We start from the raw sequence: 6,366 nt of genomic DNA, 5'->3' as shown, positions 1-6,366 counted from the left end.
TGATTTAGGGTAAGGAGTGGTAGACTGTCATTAGCTTTCAGGTTTGCAGCCCCACCTTATAGTTCAGAGAGGCAGAAAGTAGCTGCTGCCACCCTCGGTATGATGGGTATTAATTAAAGGTAACGTTTTTTTTTTGTTTTTTTTTATCATCATTTTATTGAGATATATTCACATACCACACAGTCATACAAAACAAATCATACATTCGATGTTCACAGTACCATTACATAGTTGTACATTCATCACCTAAATCAATCCCTGACACCTTCATTAGCACACACACAAAAATAACAAGAATAATAATTAGAGTGAAAAAGAGCAATTGAAGTAAAAAAGAACACTGGGTACCTTTGTCTGTTTGTTTCCTTCCCCTATTTTTCTACTCATCCATCCATAAACTAGACAAAGTGGAGTGTGGTCCTTATGACTTTCCCAATCCCATTGTCACCCCTCATAAGCTACATTTTTATACAATTGTCTTCGAGATTCATGGGTTCTGGGTTGTAGTTTGATAGTTTCAGGTATCCACCACCAGCTACCGCAATTCTTTAGAACCTAAAAAGGGTTGTCTAAAGTGTGCGTAAGAGTGCCCACCAGAGTGACCTCTCGGCTCCTTTTGGAATCTCTCTGCCACTGAAGCTTATTTCATTTCCTTTCACATCCCCCTTTTGGTCAAGAAGATGTTCTCCGTCCCACGATGCCAGGTCTACATTCCTCCCCGGGAGAAAGGTAACGTTTTATGAGGAAAGTAAGAAAGCCTAATATCTTGTCCATAATTAGAATGTAAGCTAATAAAGGTAACATTTTATGGGGAAAGTTAATAATACCTAACATCTTGTCCATAACTAGAATGTAAGATCCATGTGACCAGGAAATTATGTTTTGCTCACTGTGTTGTACCAAAAGCATAGAAAAGTGCCTGGCCTGTAATAGGTGCTTAAATGAATAAATGTACATCAGTTCATGATCAGAGATTAATCTTCCTAAAGTATTGAGGAATTGGGTAGTTGACATGGGAAAAAGGATAAAGAATGGTGAGTTTTCCAGGTTAGTTGGCATCTACAGTAAGCATAGACATAAGCATGGCAAAGAAAGAGTGTATATACAGTTGGAAGACAGGATGAGGGTTTGAGTTCCATTTGGTAGTAAATGGTGAGAATCTGAAGGTTTATGAAAAGGAGAGTTACATGAGTAAATTATTACTTTAGGAAGATGAATCTGATACAAATACATGGTATGTATTAGATTGGGGAAAATCTGGAGGCTAGGGAAAAATTAAGAGGATATTTGCATAGACCAAACACGAGCTAGAAATAGTGAGGCTGTTTAATGAGAATACAAAGGATTGATCCATGGCCATTGAGAAGATAAAACAGGCAGGTTTTGGTGAATAAAATGAAAAAGTTAATAGCTGGTTCTGAGATTTGTTCTCTGGCCTTAAGAGTTGTTCCTTTGTCTAATCCTCATTGCAACACTAACTTGAAAATCTCTCTGTGATGTATATACTGGACTAAAAGCCTCCACCTCACTTTCAAGAATGCTATAATGATGAATAGGTGTTTATATAATGCAATTGCCCCAGAGACTGTGATCTAGTCACATACTCTGGAGGAGCCTTTGCTATGTAAAGAATAATAACTGACGGGATTCCAGAGCTGATTGACTTCCCTGAAAAGTACATGCCCATTTAGCCTCATCTGTCATAACCACACAAAAGTGTCAGTTTCTGGGACTCTGAAAGGTACACCTCAGAGAGATGAGATTTCTGTTATGTTGTTGCTGTGCAACACCGCACTCCCCCCCACTTTTTTCAAAAAGAGCTTTATTGTATAATTTGTATACAACAAAATCAACCCATGTTAAGTGTACAGTTCAATAATTTTTGCTAAATTACAGAGTCATGCAATCCAAAGGACATTATCATCACCCCCAAAAGATCCCTCATGCCCATTTGCACTTAAGGGAGCATTTACTTTTGAAGAGTACTTGGGAATGGTTTTTATTCTTGTACCTTATCTTACTCTGAATCTTGAGTAAACATGTAAGTAGACAGGGTCCAGGATGGAGATGGAAAGTTTTTTTTTTTTTATTCAATTTTATTGAGATTGTTCACATACCATACAATCATCCAATGTGCACAATCAATTGCTCATGGCACCATAATACAGCTGTGCATCCATTATTCCAGAAAGGAAATAAAAAGAAAAAAGAAAACTAAAATCCTCCCATACCCCTAACCCCCCGCCCTCCATTATTTTTTCATAGTATTGGTATAGCACATTTGTTACTGTTGATGAAAGACTGTTAAAATACTATTAACTGTAGTATGTGGCTTGCAATAGGTATATTTTTTCCATATATACCCCTTTAGTAAAATTTCTAATTATAGTGTCATACATTTGTTCTAGTTAATGAAAGAGATTTCTAGTATTTGTACAATTAATCATGGACATTGTCCACCACAAGATTCACTGTTATATACATTCCCATACTGTAACTTCCAATTTTTCTTCTGGTGACATACATGACTCTGAGCTTCCCCTTTCCACCACATTCACACACTATTCAGCACTGTTAGTTATTCTCACAATAACATGCTACTGTCACCTCAGTCCATTTCCAAATACTTAAGTTCAACCTAAACATTCTGCTCATAATATGCAACAACTCCCCATTCTTTAGCCTCATTTTATATCCTGATAACTTATATTCCATGTCTATGAATTTACATATTATAATTAGTTCATATCAGTGAGCCCATACAATATTTGTCCTTATGGGTCTGACTTATTTCACTCAATATAGTGCCCTCAAGGTTTCTTCTTCATCCCATTTTTTTCACACAGGTTTGTTCACCAACCATGCATTCCATCCTTAGTAAACAATTGATGGTTCCCTGTATAATCATGTATTTATGCACTCACCACCATCACCACTATCTATATAAGGACATCTCCATTTCTTCCACAAAGGAGGAAGAAGAGTCGAAGAGAGTAGAGAGACAAATGAAAAAGAAAAAGAAACAAAAATGATAGCTAAAAAGCAACAAAAGGAAAGAGAGAATTAAACTAAAGTCCAGTAAAAGAGTCAGACAACATCACCAATGCCAAGAGTCCCTTAACCCTCCCTTATATCCCCCTCTTATAGCATTTAGCTCTGGTATATTGCCTTTGTTACATTAAAGGAAGCATAATACAATGTTTCTGTTAACTATAGCCTCTAGTTGGGCCCAAAGCTGTGTTCCAAACCTCTCACTCCCATCTTTTCTTATCTGTCTGTAGTGCTCCCTTTAGTATTTCCTGTAGAGCAGGTATCTTGTTCACAAACTCTCTCATTGCCTCTTTGTCAGAGAATATTTTAAACTCTCCCTCATATTTGAAGGACAGTTTTGTCAGATATAGGATTCTTGGTTGGCAGTTTTTCTCTTTCAGTATCTTAAATATAACACACCACTTCCTTCTTGCCTCCATGGTTTCTACTGAGAAATCCACACTTACAAAGTTTTCTTTGTATGTGATGGATCACTATTCTCTTGCTGCTTTCAGTATTTTCTCTTTGTCTTTGACTTTTGATAATCTGATTATTAAGTGTCTTGGCATGTGCCTATTCAGATCTATTCTGTTTGGGGTATGCTGTGCTTCTTGGATCTGAAATCTTATATCTTTCATAAGAGATGGGAAATTTTCATTGATTATTTCCTTTATTATTGCTTCTGTCCCTTTCCCCTCCTCTTCTCCTTCTGGGACACCCATGACATGTACATTCATGTGTTTCATGTTGTCATTCAATTCCCTGAGATGTTGCTCATATTTTTCCATTCTTTTTCCTATCTGTTCTTTTGTGTGTAGGATTTCAGATATCTTGTTCTCCAGTTTCTAAGTGTTTTCTTCTGCCTCTTGAACTCTGCTGTTGTATGTCTCCATTGTGTTTTTCATCTCTTGTGTTGTGCCTTTCATTTCCATAGATTCTGCCAGTAATTTATTCAAACTTCCAATTTCTGCCTTATATTTGCCCAGTGTTTTCTTTATATCCTTCATCTCTTTTGCCATATCTTCCCTGAACTCATTGATTTGGTTTTTGATTTGTTGTAGCATATTTCTTTGAAAATCTTTGACTGTTTCATTAAAGTGAAACAATATCTCAACTGTATCTTGACTGAGGTTTAAGTTTGTTCCTTTGGCTAGGCCATATCTCTGCTCTTCCCAGTGTAGTTTGTAGTCCTCTGTTGTCTAGGTATCTGGCTTCCCTGGTTACTCCAATCAGATTTTCAAAGACTGTAATGGGTTAGATCTCAGAATCTAACCCAGGGGTTATATTCAGTTTCAGGTCTCCCTGAGGGTGTGTCTTAGAGTTTGACAAACTTTTCTGTGAGGTCTCTATTTGCTGTGCTTTTCCTAAACTGCTCAGCAGGTGGCATCTGTCAGCCTGTTGCTCCTGACTGGTGTAAAAACGTGTGGCACCTTTAATTCTTAACTTATGTTGTTGCTGTTGTGGCTGCTTTCTCCCAGGCCCTGGGATCTGAGTTCTGAGGGGAGGGCAGGCCCTTGAACTGGGCCCCACCTCCTTCTTCTTAGGGAAGATACACCCCCTAGGGAGCTATCTTCTACCTTCCAATAGTTTCTTTGTCTCTCTGGTTCTGTCAACTCCACCGCTGTCTGGGTCAGAGCACTGTCAACTGAAAATTGCTGAGGGTCCACTAAGCCACTCAGGTTAAGAGAGAGAAAAAGGGAAAGAAAGTCCCCCCTTTAGAGCCTGTCCATGGGCCCCCAGTTTTGCCCATTGGTCAGATACAGCACCTGGTCTTCTGGGCTTCCCCTCCCAGAGCACAGGTGTTTTCTGGCTCTCTAAGATCAGTCTCTAAAAGTCTCTGTATTTTTCTTTCTTTTTTTAATTATCTTTTTTTTCCTCTCCATCAGCCCCACTTTCTCTCCACTGGCAGGGACCTCAGGGTACTTTGCTGTTTGTCTATGTTTGTAGCTTGTATTCAGCAGTCCACATTTGTTAATTAAAACCCCAGTTGGAGTTGGGTGGAGCTATATTTGCTCGCTCAGAGAATGCTGGTTTATCCCACAGGGAGGTCCTGCTGCTCAGCCTCCCATGGTGGGAGAGGGCTCCTGACATGGATCTGCAGTTTTTACTTACAGATTTTATACCTTTCCACCCAATCCAGGTTGATGTACGATGTGTGGACAGTCACGGTTGTCCCCCAGCAGTTGTTCCAGATTATTTACTTGTTATTCCTGGTTGTTTATTAGTTGTTCCAGGGGGCAAACTAAATTCCACTACTCTCTATGCTGCCATCTTAACTTCTCCTTCCTGTGCAACCCTTTTTAAATGGTTCTCTAACTTCTTTAGCAGGCAAGTAAAGTGATGCTGGGTGAAGCCCATTGTATCTCATGAATGTGACTGTGAATATGGTTCCAAGAGTACTGTTGCTGATGGAGCAAAATGGGCATTGTAATGACTATTTGGAAATTGTAAGATAAGAGAAGACTGAAGAATCAGAGTTCAGTATTATATAAAATTAAAAAAAAAATAAGAGAACTTTCAAAATGAGGAAATAGGCAAAGGGGAGTTAAGTGTAATGGTTAATTTTATGGGTCAGTCTGCTGGGTTGTGGTATTCAGTTGTTTGGCCTGGTTGTTACTGCAGTGGTATTTTGTAGATGGGATTAGTGTCTACAATCAGTTGACCTTAAGTAAAGGAGATTACCTTCCATTATGTGGGTAGGCTTCATCCAATCAGTTGGAGACCTTAAGAGAGAGAACCAAGGGTTCTAGAAATCAGAAGGAATTCTGCCTCAAGACTACATACTTCACTCTGTCCTGAGTTTCTTGCCTAAAGAGTTTGTATTCAAGACTTCAACATCACTCTTATATGCATTTCCAGCCTCTGTCCTGCCCTAAGAATTTGGACTTGTCAGCCTTCACAATCCCTTGAGTCAGTTTCTTATAATAAATCTCTTTATGTAGATCTCAATATGTACCTATCTATCTACCTATCTACCTACCTAATATCCATCCATCCATCCATCCATCCATCCATCTATCTCTATCCTGTTGGATCTGTTTCTCTAGAGAACCCTGATGAATAGAGTAATAATTGAGAGATGATCAGCCAAGTGAAAAGTTGACCACTGCCTGAGTTAGGAGAGGGTAGAACCTATCGGCCTTCACTCCTCCCTTCTCCTACAAATTGTTTTTCTCTTCTTTTTCACTTATGCTTGAACACTACCCTAATATTTCCATTAAGTTATGAGGGTATTTCCTGGTGCTTTGAGGCCACAGCTGCTGCTTAATACAACTGTGACTAAGTCCTCTGTGCCATTTTCTTCATTCAGTCTTCTAATCTATATGCCTTTGTCTT

The sequence above is a fragment of the Choloepus didactylus genome, chromosome 9 (assembly GCF_015220235.1).
Source record: "Choloepus didactylus isolate mChoDid1 chromosome 9, mChoDid1.pri, whole genome shotgun sequence".
Lineage (NCBI taxonomy): Eukaryota > Metazoa > Chordata > Mammalia > Pilosa > Megalonychidae > Choloepus > Choloepus didactylus.
Note: the sequence above shows the minus strand (reverse complement) of the source record.